This window comes from Mytilus californianus, unplaced genomic scaffold (assembly GCF_021869535.1).
Source record: "Mytilus californianus isolate M0D057914Y unplaced genomic scaffold, xbMytCali1.0.p SCAF_3, whole genome shotgun sequence".
Lineage (NCBI taxonomy): Eukaryota > Metazoa > Mollusca > Bivalvia > Mytilida > Mytilidae > Mytilus > Mytilus californianus.
In genome coordinates, this window is record NW_026262679.1 from 7,336,258 (window position 1) to 7,351,249 (window position 14,992).

Consider the following 14,992-nt stretch of genomic DNA (forward strand, 5'->3'; position numbering starts at 1 on the left):
CGTCCTTATCATAGTGGCCATTTATAGTTTTGAAGGTTTCAACCATATCCCCTCGTGTTCTCCTATATGATAATGTAAGTAAGCCTACTTTTTTAAGTCTCTTTAGATAACTCATGTCTTTGAGGCCTGGTGGTTGTTTTGTCACCCTTCTTTGGACTCCAAAGAAGGGTGACAAAACAACCACCAGGCTTACATTATAAAGATATCGACATAATAGAAGGTACTTTAATTCAGTCACGGACCCGCGGGTGTGTTCTATATAAAAATAAGGAGAAGTTCATTATTTTGTCGATCAGTTTTTTATGAGGAACCTTATCAAAAGCTTTCATAAAATCGGTGTATATGCAGTCTATGTCTACACCCTGATCTATTGCCTCTGTCCATTTATCAATCACCTCCAATAGTTGCAGTCCAGTTGATCTCTCTGCATTGAAGCCATATTGCTTTTTAGAGAATAGGTTATTTGTTTTCAAGTTATCTATTATAAACTCCCGCAGTATGTTTTCCATTATTTTGCATACAACCGACGTCAAGCTAACCGGTCCATAACTTTTGGCTAGTTTCCCTTCTTAAATATTGCGCTTATCATTGCGTTCTAACAATAAGTTGGAACTGACTTACTATCAATTGACTGGTTGAAGATAAGTCATAGTGATTTTGCTATTGACTCGGCTATTAGTAATCTTGGATGGAGTTTGTCCACACCTGGTCATTTATCTATTTTTAGTGAAGTTAAATGCTTTAATACTTTTATTTCCTCCCTTATTATATGTTTTGACATTTTGTTTATTACTGGTACCTGGTTTGGTATTGTCAATTGATACTTGTCCGTCTGGTTCCTCGGTGAATACGCCGGAAAAATAATCAACTAATATCTTTGCCTTCATACTATTATCCTCGGTTTTTATTTTGTGTGTGTCTTCTGGGTCTGTATGTAAATCCCCAATTCCTTCTTTGCTCTTTGTTTTTGATTTGATATAACTCCAGATTGCTTTAGGGTTTTCTTTGGCTTTTTTTGAAAGATGTTTATCATATTCTCGCTTCAATTTGTTTACTCGGCTTTTCACTTGATCCCTTATCTTGTTGTATTCTTTTCTCACTTCTGTGTCATTATTGCGTATTATCTTTTTAGATTCTTGTCAATATCATTTTCTGCTTGTAGTAATTCATTCCAGTTGATTTTGTCTAATTTTTCTTTTTTTTTTTTTTTAGTTACCCCAGCTGAATAATTTAATTATCTTTGGTTTACTTTTAATATTTGTTTAACAATTAAAATCAAATTTAATGGTACAGTGATCACTTTTTCCTAATGGACTTTGATATTCCAAATTTATGATCATTTGTTCTTCATTTGTCAAGATCAGGTCGAGGGTATGCGGTTGGATAGTACCTCTCCATCTTGTTGGTTTTGTTATATGTTGAAATAAAAAAATTTCTTGCAGATTTTCTAAAAAATTGTATTCGTTACTTTCCGTACTGTCTCCTGGTTAATTCCAACTGTCCCAATTTATTTCTGGAAAGTTAAAGTCTCCCGATATAAGGATATGTGAGATAGCCTTTACTACATGCTTCAGTGGTTTGGGCGTTTAGTTGTCTAATGTAATCTTGTGTTCTGATTGATGGGGATCTATATATATTAAACCTAATAATAGTTGGCCTGACTGATTTAGTTAAATCTCAAAAAAACAAGTTTTCTTGAAGTTATTTGGACCTGTAATGCGTCCAATTATTAATCTATGTACAATAAAAGACCTCTGCCTGTATCGTTGTCTACCACACATATGATAGTTAGTTACATCGGCTAGTGAGTATTCGGCAACTCCTGGTAGAAATAACTATTGTTTTTTCGGGCTTAACTTTTGTAATACCAATGATTTTTGGTTTTTGGATTCGACTCGGAACTTGTAAATTATTGGTACATGTGTAATATTCATTATGTGGAAAACAAAAGGGCCTGGAATGGTGTAATTTTTAATCAACACTATTGTCCTATATTAGTTATATATAAAGTTGAATTCTTTGATTCGTCGTTTTTACGTCATGCCGGCTAACAAATTGGACTTCGTTTTAGTAGTATAGATGTATAATGTTTCATACACCTTCTTAGAAAAAAAATCTTCTTTTTGTTTGTTTGTCATTGGCCATGATGAATGTGTTGTTCACAGTCATCTGTATATCAAGCAGTAAATGGTGATTGTGTTGCTCACAGTCACCTGTATATCAAGCAGTAAATGATCGAAAATTGGGTAAAAAAATAATAACGCACCAAGTTTGGTACGGGGTTTATTTCCTTGTGGCTGGATAATATATCAGATGACTGTGGTGGTACCGGCCCTTGTCGTTTGATTTCCATGTTTGCGATCGATAGTAAATTGCAAACAAATGTACTTTGTTCCTAGTATATTAATGAAAGTATAACACAGAAAAACACGAAAATAACGGAAATCAAAAGAAAAAGAAAATAACGGGTTTTGGAAAAAGGGGGAGAGCAAAAAAAAAAAATAAAATTGTCCGGTCCCCAAGTACCTTTAATCCGGATATAGTTCCCTTAGGCCCACACAAACTCAACTATTGGAGGCTCTGGACTGATACTCATGCAATATTATATTTAATAATAATAAATAGAAATTGCATGAATGTATATTTGTTGTTAAAACAAAATATAGGTTTTGAAAATTTTTGGCCGGGAGGGGGGTTGAAATTTTTTTTCTTTTTTCAAAGTGGGGACTTGATAAAAGATAGAGAAAATCAAATATTTCCTCCTAGACCCCCACAATCAGAGCCATATATTTACATCATGTACATGTGATCACATGTATATATATATATATCTGCCTCAATGAAATAATTCAGTGACCAGTCCCTATTAAAGTATTTCTAGTCTAACATTTTATTAATAACTCACGCAGATGTTCAGGTTGTATCGATTTAGCGAAGCATGTCGACTCTGCCTTAAAAGACACGGTCACACTATGGGACGACATAGTTTATATAAATAAATAGAACACGTGGAAACTACATACACCTGATTGTACGCGGATATGTTTTTCTTGTGTATTTTTTGTTGTTCACCGACTAATCGAGCTACTTTCATTTAATGAACATTCATGTGAAAACATAGTGTTAATAACAATGAATGATAATAAATAAACAAACAATAGAAAATCAATACGAACTACTGGCCTTTAAGTAACATTTAACATTTTATTCTGAGAAACGATGTGATGGTTGTGTAACTTCCGATCGCATTGTGTTCACATCGTCTTCCGGTGAACTATTAAAATTCTGATTGTTTGGAATAATATCCGATTTTTCAAGGTAAGTCACTAGAAATAGAGATATCTTAAGTACCATCTGTACGGTAAATGATAGATTAATCCTTGTTTCTCTCTACTATTCAGTGGCGGATCCACACATTTTCATAAGGGGGGCCACTGACTGCCTAAGAGGGGGCCCCTGACTGCCTAAGAGGGGCCCACTGACTGCCTAAGAGGGGGACCGCTCCAGTCATGCTTCAGTGATTCCCTAAATAACCAACCAAATTTATACCAAAAAAGGGGGGCCCGGGCCCCCTGGAAAACCCTCTAAATCCGCCACTGCTATTTCTTCAATTGACAAACATTAAAGGAGTGCTGATGCACTGGTCATCATTTAAGCCTTGTATAATCATGATAATACACGGTCAATATATATATCGACAGATCATTTTCAGTAAATACTAAATATGGAGAATAATAATGATGTTCCCGGAACTAATCTATAATGAATGTTTCTTACAGATTTTTGTTTGTTTATTTTTCGATTCAAGAAATAAATTTGTTTCGTAACATATTTTTTTTATAATTTCTATAGCAGCATATTTATATTTTTTACTTAACATGTTTAAAAAATTGAAGGCTAAGATAATAATCAAAATAATTACAGGCGCGGATCCAGCCATTTTTAATAGGGGGTTTCAACACATTAGATGATAGATTTTGGGTTTAATGGCTAATATAACATGCATATCAGGACGAGAACATGTTAATTAAATCTCAATAGGACCCCTGCTTCGTACTAGACCGACACCCTAAGTCGAAGTTTACAGTTAACAGTCCAGGCTATTCATGTCAACGTACATTTGTTCGGGACTCCTAATATAAGTTCCTCTAAAACTTTGATGTAAATAATGCTATAATACCTGTCTTTTCTATTTCATCCAAATATTCTTAACTCTTTATTACGTCAGGAACAAATACTGAAATATTTCTTCAAGTGATAATAATATTCTAGAATTTTTCTTCCTTTTGGATCTTATATTATAAACTATAGATTACACTGTGTCTAAACTATACCGGCAAAAAATGTTTGGACTCGATGGTATCTAATATCATACCGGCACGGTGACGGAACATCAATAGACAGAGAAAAGGTAGTTTTCTGTTTATATATTTGTTATTTTATACGACCGCAAAAATTTTTTTGGGATCATATAATGGTATGATGTCGTCGTCGTCGTCGTCTGCGTCGTCGTCCGAAGATACATTGGTTTCCGGACAATAACTTTAGTTTAAGTGAATGGATCTCTATGAAATTTTTGAAGAAGGTTCAATACCACAAAAGGAAGGTTGGGATTGATTTTGGGGTTGATGGTCCCAACCATTTAGGAACTAGGGGCCCAAAAAGGGGCCCAAAACAAGCATTTTTCTAGTTTCAGGATAATAACTTGTGTCTAAGTATTTTGATTGCTCTGAAATTGTACCAGAATGTTTAATACCAAAAGTAGAAGGTTGGGATTCATTTTCGGGGTTATGGGGCTAACAGTTTAGGAATTAAGGGCCAAAAAGGGGCTAAAAACAAACATTTTTCTAGTTTCCAGACAATAACTTGTGTGTAAGTGTATGGATCTCTCTGACATTATACCACAAGGTTCCATCTAAAAAAGGGAAGGCTGGGATTGAGTTTGGGGTTAATTTCCCCAAACATGTAGGAATTCGGGGCCAAAAAAGGGCAAAAAACAAGCATTTTTCTAGTTTCCAGACAATAACTTGTGTGTAAGTGTATGGATCTCTCTGAAATTGTACTACAAGGTTCCATACTACAAAGGAAAGGCTGGGATTGAGTTTTGGGGTTATTGCTCCAAGGGGGTTTCAAAAAGTGGGAGGGGGGGGGGGGGGGGCAGGGGGAGGATTTTTTTCCCAATCTTTTTAAGGGATTAATAATTTTTTTCAAAATTTTTAAAATTTCGAATTTTTGAAAAGTTTCAAGAAGAAATCTTCAATTGCACAGTATTTCGCAATGGATTTATAAGATCTTTGACCACATTTATTTTGTGTCAGAAACCTATATTATGTCAAAAATTTGATCACAATCCAAATTCAGACAGTATCAAGCTTGAATATTGTGTCCAAATTTGCCCCAACTGTTCAGGGTTCGACCTCTGTGGTCGTATAAGGCTGCGCTCAGCGAAGCATTTTTATGATATTGAAGAATATATATACATATATAACTATTTTCTATTGTGAGATGTAATATTTTCTACAACCGTTCTAGATTAAGGGAGAAATAAGTAAAAATGCACGTCAAAATGACGAATTGAGTGAACCTTGCCTCGAATTTGTTTAATATCTCGTTAAATTGTTCACATGGTACGGAAAGAAAGGTACGGAAAGAAAGATATGGACATGGAGATTGCAAAACTAGTCACTTTGAGCACCTCAATACTAGTATTTCTGTGTATGGAATGAACAAAATGGGTCATGTCAAAATGGAAGCACCCGGTTTTGTCAATGTGTACAAACCGGTTTTGTCCTAGATTTCAAAAGGCAGAACTCGATTTTGTCAAAGAAAATAAATGCATAATCGCATAACACAATTGAACTTCAGCGTTTAAAAGGAGTCTGGTGGCTCGTTAGAAAACGATTTCATTCAAAGGACAACTTATTATTTATTTGAATCTGTAAACACTTGAAATCCTACTTTATTGGAACAAAAATAATTATAATTTTGCTTTGCATTTTTAAAAAATACTTTAACTGCGAAATAGATAGAAATGAAGGTTATAACGCAAATTGAGGTTTAAGTTCTCTATAAGTTTTTTATATGATTTATGTAAATTTAAGTGTTCAAACTTGAAATTAGAGTTAACGGTCTTAAAAATTGAAATACGCACATTTGATATATGTGATTTTCTTACACAACAGGATGGTTATCTTTATAAATAATCTAATATACCAGGAGTGTAATCTTTCCTATGATCGTTTAAATAAATCAGGAAAATACAGACAGGCTTCGAGGTCCCGTGAAGAAACTCAGTAAAGTACAAACATGCTGCGAGGTCCCGTGAAGAAACTCAGTAAAATACAAACATGCTGCGAGGACCCGTGAAGAAACTCAGTAAAGTACAGACATGCTGCGAGGACCTTAAATACTTTTTATTATGTTATGAAAAAAAGCATGATAAAAACTACATTTTGACAAATTATTAGAACAATCTATGGATTTTGATTAAGACCCCCATCCACCTTAATCCGATTGCTAGGGATCTAACAAACGACCACTGAACGAGCACGGCGGTTTACATAATTGTGACTTCTTGTACGTTTTTTTTTTTATTAAATACTGTATGGAATAAAATATAAAAAGCCTTATATTATGACGCGGGAAGGTGTCATAGCAAAAAAAAAAAGAAAAAGAAAAAAGAATAAATTACGTACATTGTACACACGTAAGGTAGAGAGAGTGTCTCCTGCCATCGTGGATGGATTATAAATTAGCAGAAAACAATAGGTTTAGATCTGTAATGAAATATGACAACTTTTAGAGAGGAATGCAGTTGATTTGTAAGACTTGTCACATAAATAAAGAAATTATGTGTTTTGTCTTATTATTACAACTGATTTTACAAATACAGAAAATTTTTTGCTGGATTTATTTTTTCCGTATAAAGGGAGATAAGTGAGATAATGTTACTTTTAAAGGAATTTGTTGTGAATTCAATCTCATTTTCACTCTTTAAAATTTCTATCTATCTGTCATTCAATTTCTGTTATACTTTTCAATATACTAAGCAAAAATTTGCGAAAAATTACATTTCAGGGGGAATAAAGCCCAATTAGGTAATCCGAGTTTTCGCAGGAAATAGGCCCTGACCTACTGAACTGCCTTAGTTTTTGAGTTATAAGCCAAAAACTTGAGACATTTACTCAAAATTGACATTTCAGGTGTAGTAACAGTAACTCCAAAATGGGTTGTCCGATTTTCTCAGGAGATATACATTTACATGTTGATAATTTTTACCCGTATCAAATTTGGTCGAAATGATTTTGTGTTTGAGATATCAGCCCAAAACTGCATTTGACCCCTATGTATTCTTTAGCAAAAGCGGCTATGTTTGTTGATTGATCACATCCCCAGAAACAATTTAAAAACTAGATACCCTATAAAGCATGCATTTTGGGGCCCTTTATAGCTTGCTGTTCGGTGTGAGCCAAGACTCCTTGTTGAAGGCCGTACTTTGACCTATAATTGTTTTCCTTTTTACACATTGTGACTTGGATGGAGAGTTGTCTCATTGGCACTCTTACCACATCTTCTTATTTATATTTGGTAATGTTTGGTAAAATTGGACCCAGTATTTTCATAGGAGACGATTTTAGGCGAGGTGAGCTAAAAAGCCCCGTGACCCAAACTTGTTATTATATTTTTGAAAAAAATCATGTTATAAACTACATTTTTACAAATCATCGACTTTTATTTAGACCACCATCTACTTGGTTCATGTCTAAAAGATGGCATGGAATAGTAGGAATACAATTTAAACCCTGTTTACAGTCATGGTAGTGAAATTTGGTTAATACTAAAATTATACATGTAATTTGAACTAAAAAATAATGTGGTGATGCCAATGAACATTTATTATTGAATATTAGTTTTCACACCTATCGTAAGTACAAATACTAGTTTTCACACCTATCGTAAGTACAAATATTAGTTTTCACACCTATCGTAAGTACAAATACTAGTTTTCACACCTATCGTAAGTACAAATATTAGTTTTCACACCTATCGTAAGTACAAATATTAGTTTTCACACCTATCGTAAGTACAATAAAAGAAGACAACCGCATCTACTAGTACATTAGAAGTCTTGAAATCTGAAATATTAAATCGCACGGCCAGACAATTTCACTTCCATTACTGTTTAATAATATATATTGATGGATGGATGACTGTTAAACGTCCAGCGGCAAACTAATATGCATATTCAGGACGAGAACATGTTAATGTGATATGAATATTAACCCTGCTTTGTACTAAACCGACACACTGAGCCGGATTTTTAACCAGCTAGTTCACAAGGTACATGTAACAGTCCGCAGGACGACATGTCACCTTACCCGGACACATTATTCTGACTCCGAGCCGACCAGTCTTTGCTGTTAATCCTGAATGCCGCGTACAGCCGTACTTAGCGGAAAAGCAGCAAATACCAATTTTAAAGTCTTTGGTTTGACCCGGCCGGGGTTCGAATCTACGACTTCCCGCAATCGATGCGAACACGCTACCAGAAGACTACCGGTTTTCAAATGCCAATGTTTTGTATTATTTCGTTGTTTTAAAAAAAAAATGTATTAACAAAGGCCTGATTATCTACAATGTACATGCATATATCCGAGAGATACAATTTAGACGGGTAAGATTGTAAAACGTTTAGAAACATGTCTGTAATTCACGTGGACTCGAAGTATGTCTGTACTCTACTGATTTTCTTCACGGGTCCTTGCAGCATGTCTGTACTTTACTGAGTTTCTTCACGGGTCCTCTCAGCATGTCTGTACTTTACTGAGTTTCTTCATGGAGCATTGTGTACTAAGATCGTGAAGATTATAAATCGCTCTACAATATATTGTTTACATTATCACCGGTGATATTCATGAATACATTCAAGGTATTTCTTAGTGGGCTTTGTATTATAGTTGCATGCATTATCATTTTATTGTTTTTTCATTATATATTAGAATCATGTGCAAAACAGTGTAGCCGAGACCATTGATTGGCGCGCTAAAATATCCCATTGACTGGGTCAGATTATGTGAACGTTCGTCTGTAACGCCCACAACTCACGACGTATTTATTATAGACATTTAAACTGTGGGGTCACCAAAGTCTCAACGCCTAAATAAAATAATTCGAAAAACTAATCAGGAATAACCTTTGTGTTTTGATTTATATTGAATACTTAAACGTTCTTTACTTGTGTTTTCGTTATGTTTTGATAATCAATTTTTATGATATCGCACGTTCTTTCAGCAAAAAAAAAAGGATTTAACTGGCTTTAAAAGTTACAATGCATGTGTTGATTATTATCTTTTTTTTCGGACGTCAAAGCGATTTAACAATTGCGGTTGTCCAATTATGCCATCTTTTAACTTTTATCTGGTCAAAATTTTATTTTAGAACGAATGCATGATCAACTTTAAATAGTGTGCGTACACAAAACATATAGACAAAATATACTTCTGTCCTGTCTTCTTCGTACTTGCAAGTTATTAGACAATAAAAAGGCTATTTGGATCAAGCCTTGTGGAATTTGCATTTACGTTTTTGAATAGGTAAAATGTATAGTTTGGTGAACTTTTCTGCTAACTACTATACTTGTGAAAAACCCTTGGCAACAGAAACATATTCAGCTTTTTTTAATCGACCCAATTTACATAGTAATGGACGACTTCATACATTTTATGATCGCAAATAAAATATGTATATAATATACTGTGCACTGTAGTTCGTATATATACTGAGACCCTTTGGCAACCCCACAGTATAAATGTTTATAATAAATACGTCGTGAGTTGTGGGCGTTACAGACGAACGTTCACCTAATCTGACCCAGTCAATGGGATATTTTAGCGCGCCAATCAATGGTCTCGCCTACACTGTTTTGCACATGATTCTATTATATAGCTATCAAAATAATATTAATGCGTTTTGGAGAAAGTTTTGGATAATAACTAGGAAACTTTTATATAATTATCTGTGTCATAAAACCGTTAGATGATAGTTTATTGTCGTGTGTATAAAAATACTTAAATATATTTATTAAAGCACAAATTACACCCATAAGAGGGTCAAAGGCATGACAATTACATGTAATAACAACAATATAATGATGAAATTAAAATTTACATAAAAAATAAAAATAAACCAAAACATTAACACAACAAATGACCTCAAGTGCCCCCTGTCCTCAGTCCCATAGACTGTTTAATAAAGGAGCCTAAAGATTTCACTTGCTGACTAGTGGTTGGATTTAGTATATATTTCATTTTATTATCAGAAAAATCTTTGTATTGAGTTTTTAAATCATTTAAAAAGACATGTCTTAAATCATCATTTATTTTACATATTAAAAAGAAATGTGATTCATCATCCAGAACTTTGCACTTATTACAAAGTCTTTGAGGGCGTGGAATATTTTTATATCTTCCAGTTTCAATAGTGAGGGAATGATCACTTATTCTAAATTTGCATATAAGTTTTCTTGTATCAAGATTAGGGTATGTCAAATAAAATTCTTGTTTATATTCAGCTTTTATATGCTTAAACAGAAGAAGTTAAATACTGATCATATGATGACAGGGGTCACTCATGCAGGGCATACTTGGGATGGAACGGGTATCTGTTTGAAAGTGAATTGTTTTCGTTTTAGAAAAGGAACTAATACAGCAGATTTAGCAAGTTGTTGATCGTAATAATTCATGTATTTTAAAGCTTATTATGCATATTTATATCAAACATAGTAAACAAAAATAAGTTGTAAAAATAGGGGAAATGTTTTGAATAAAAAGTAGAGGCAATTTTACAAAAAAAAAACCAATGTCCACATATAAGATAAAAGTAAAATAACAAAAATACCGAACTCCAAGTCAAATTCAAAACGGAAAGTCCTTTATCAAATGGTAAAATCAAAAGCTCAAACACATCAAACGAATGGAAAACAACATTTATATTCCTGACTTGTTACAGACATTTTCTTGTGTAGAAAATGGTGGACTAAACCTGGTTTTATATCTAGCATTTCTTCAGATATTGGCGTAGACATGAGAAAGATGGATCGAACTTTTTTCTTCAAAGATGTTTGAATCATTCTGTTAAATTTGACTATTTGAAAGTAACTTGAAAAAACCAGGTAGGAACTTCCGATTGAGTTGACCGGAACGAGGACAGACAATACCGGTATGATATGACCGGAATGAGGACGGACAATGTGAGTTGACCAGAATGAGGACGGACAAAGAGAATTGACCAGAATGAGGACGGACAAACTAAGTTGACCAGAATGAGGACGGACAAACTAAGTTGACCAGAAGGGGACAGACAAACTGAGATGTCCAGAAAGAGGACGGAAAAATTGAGTTGACCAGAATGAGGACGGACAAAGTGAGATGACCACAATGAGGACGGACAAAGTATGTTGACCAGAATGAGGACGGACAAAGTAAGTTGACCAGCACGAGGACGGACAAATTAAATGTACCGGATTGAGGACAGACAAAGTGAGTTGACTAGAACGAGGACGGGCAAAATGAGTTGACCAGAATTCAGACGAATAAAGTATGTTGACCGGATCGAGGACAGACAATATGATATAACCAGAATGAGGAAGGACAAGGTGAGTTGACCAGAATGAAGACGGACAAAGTGAGACGACCAGATCGATGACAGGCAAAGTGTATTTACCCGAACGAAGACTGACAAAGTGACTTTACCGGAATGAGGACGGACAAAGTAAGTTGACCAGAATGAGGACGGACAAACTGAGTAGACCAGAAGGGGGCGGAAAAAGTGAGATGACCAGATCGAAGACAGACAAAGTGTGGTGACCCGAACGAGGACTGACAATATGATATAACCAGAATGAGGAATGACAAACTAAGTTGACCAGAATGAGGACGGACAAACTAAGTTGGCCAGAATAAGGAGGGACAAAGTGAGAAGACCACAATGAGGACGGACAAAGTATGTTGACCAGAATGAGGACGGACAAAGTGAGTTGATCAGACTGAGGACGGACAAAGTAAGTTGACCAGCATGAGGACGGACAAATTAAATGTACCGGATTGAGGAGGGACAAAGTGAGTTGACTAGAACGAGGACGGACAAAGTGAGTTGACCGGAATGTGGATCCAGACGGACAAAATGAGTTGACCAGAATGAAGACGAATAAAGTATGTTGACCGGATCGAGGACAGACAATATGATATAACCAGAATGAGGAAGGACAAAATGAGTTGACCAGACTGAGGACGGACAAAGTGAGTTGACCAGCATGAGGACGGACAAATTAAATGTACCGGATTGAGGACAGACAAAGTGAGTTGACTAGAACGAGGACGGACAAAGTGAGTTGACCGGAATGTGGATCCAGACAGACAAAATGAGTTGACCAGAATGAAGACGAATAAAGTATGTTGACCGGATCGAGGACAGACAATATGATATAACCAGAATGAGGACAGACAAAGTGAGTTGACCAGAATGAGGACGGACAAAGTAAGATGACCAGAATCCGGACGAATAAAGTATATTTACCGGATCGAGGACAGACAATATGATATGACCAGAATGACAACGGACAAAGTGAGTTGACCAGAATGAGGACGGACAAAGTAAGATGACCAGATCGATGACAGGCAAAGTGTATTTACCCGAACGAAGACTGACAAAGTGACTTTACCGGAATGAGGACGGACAAAGTAAGTTGACCAGAATGAGGACGGACAAAGTGAGTTGACCAGAATGAGGACGGACAAAGTGAGATGACCAGATCGATGACAGGCAAAGTGTATTTACCCGAACGAAGACTGACAAAGTGACTTTACCGGAATGAGGACGGACAAAGTAAGTTGACCAGAATGAGGACGGACAAAGTGAGTTGACCAGAATGAGGACGGACAAAGTGAGTTGACTAGTATGAGGACGGACAAAGTGGGATGACCAGAATGAGGACGGACAAAGTGGGATGACCAGAACGAGGACGGACCAAGTAAGTTGACTAGAATGAGGACGGAGAAAGTGAGTTGACCAGAATGAGGATTGACAAAGTGAGTTGACTGCAATGAGTACTGACAAAGTGTTATGACCAGAATGAAGACGAATAAAGTATGTTGACCGGATCAAGGACAGATAATATGATAAAACCAGAATGAGGAAGGACAAAGTGAGTTGACCAGACTGAGGACGGACAAAGTGAGTTGACCAGCATGAGGACGGACAAATTAAATGTACCGGATTGAGGACAAACAAAGTGAGTTGACTAGAACGAGGACGGACAAAGTGAGTTGACCGGAATGTGGATCCAGACGGACAAAATGAGTTGACCAGAATGAAGACGAATAAAGTAAGTTGACCGGATCGAGGACAGACGATATGATATAACCAGAATGAGGAAGGACAAATTGAGTTGACCAGAATGAGGACGGACAAAGTGAGATGACCACAATGAGGACGGACAAAGTATGTTGACCAGAATGAGGACGGACAAAGTGAGTTGACCAGCACGAGGACGAACAAATTAAATGTACCGGAATGAGGACAGACAAAGTGAGTTGACTAGAACGAGGACGGATAAAGTGAGAAGACCGGAATGTGGATCCAGACGGGCAAAATGAGTTGACCAGAATGCAGACGAATAAAGTATGTTGACCGGATCGAGGACAGACAATATTATATAACCAGAATGAGGAAGGACAAAGTGAGTTGACCAGAATGAAGACGGACAAAGTGAGATGACCAGAACGAAGACAGACAAAGTGCTTTGACCCGAACGAGGACTGACAAAGTGACTTAACCAGAATGAGGACGGACAAGGAGAGTTAACCAGAATGAAGTCGGACAAACTGAGTTGACCAGAAGGGGGCGGAAAAAGTGAGATGACCAGATCGAAGACAGACAAAGTGTGGTGACCCGAACGAGGACTGACAATATGATATAACCAGAATGAGGAAGGACAAAGAGAGTTGACCAGAATAAGGACGGACAAACTAAGTTGACCAGAATGAGGAGGGACAAAGTGAGATGACCAGAATGAGGACGGACAAAGTATGTTGACCAAAATGAGGACGGACAAAGTGAGTTGACCAGACTGAGGCCGGACAAAGTGAGTTGACCAGCATGAGGACGGACAAATTAAATGTACCGGATTGAGGACAGACAAAGTGAGTTGACTAGAACGAGGACGGACAAAGTGAGTTGACCGGAATGTGGATCCAGACGGACAAAATGAGTTGACCAGAATGAAGACGAATAAAGTAAGTTGACCGGATCGAGGACAGACGATATGATATAACCAGAATGAGGAAGGACAAATTGAGTTGACCAGAATGAGGACGGACAAAGTGAGATGACCACAATGAGGACGGACAAAGTATGTTGACCAGAATGAGGACGGACAAAGTGAGTTGACCAGCACGAGGACGAACAAATTAAATGTACCGGAATGAGGACAGACAAAGTGAGTTGACTAGAACGAGGACGGATAAAGTGAGAAGACCGGAATGTGGATCCAGACGGGCAAAATGAGTTGACCAGAATGCAGACGAATAAAGTATGTTGACCGGATCGAGGACAGACAATATTATATAACCAGAATGAGGAAGGACAAAGTGAGTTGACCAGAATGAAGACGGACAAAGTGAGATGACCAGAACGAAGACAGACAAAGTGCTTTGACCCGAACGAGGACTGACAAAGTGACTTAACCAGAATGAGGACGGACAAGGAGAGTTAACCAGAATGAAGTCGGACAAACTGAGTTGACCAGAAGGGGGCGGAAAAAGTGAGATGACCAGATCGAAGACAGACAAAGTGTGGTGACCCGAACGAGGACTGACAATATGATATAACCAGAATGAGGAAGGACAAAGAGAGTTGACCAGAATAAGGACGGACAAACTAAGTTGACCAGAATGAGGAGGGACAAAGTGAGATGACCAGAATGAGGACGGACAAA

The 14,992-nt window shown here is 36.7% G+C and overlaps 1 protein-coding gene across 1 annotated transcript in view; it reads left to right on the forward strand.

Moving 5' to 3' along the window:
* Nucleotides 1-3,014: 3,014 nt before the first annotated feature.
* The window catches only part of LOC127733903 (solute carrier family 23 member 1-like), a 95,113-nt gene continuing 83,135 nt past the window's right edge, over nt 3,015-14,992 (forward strand). Inside the window, exon 1 of the mRNA XM_052243353.1 lies at nt 3,015-3,318. The gene's annotated coding sequence lies outside the window, so the exon portion shown is untranslated. The remainder of the gene's footprint in view (nt 3,319-14,992) is intronic.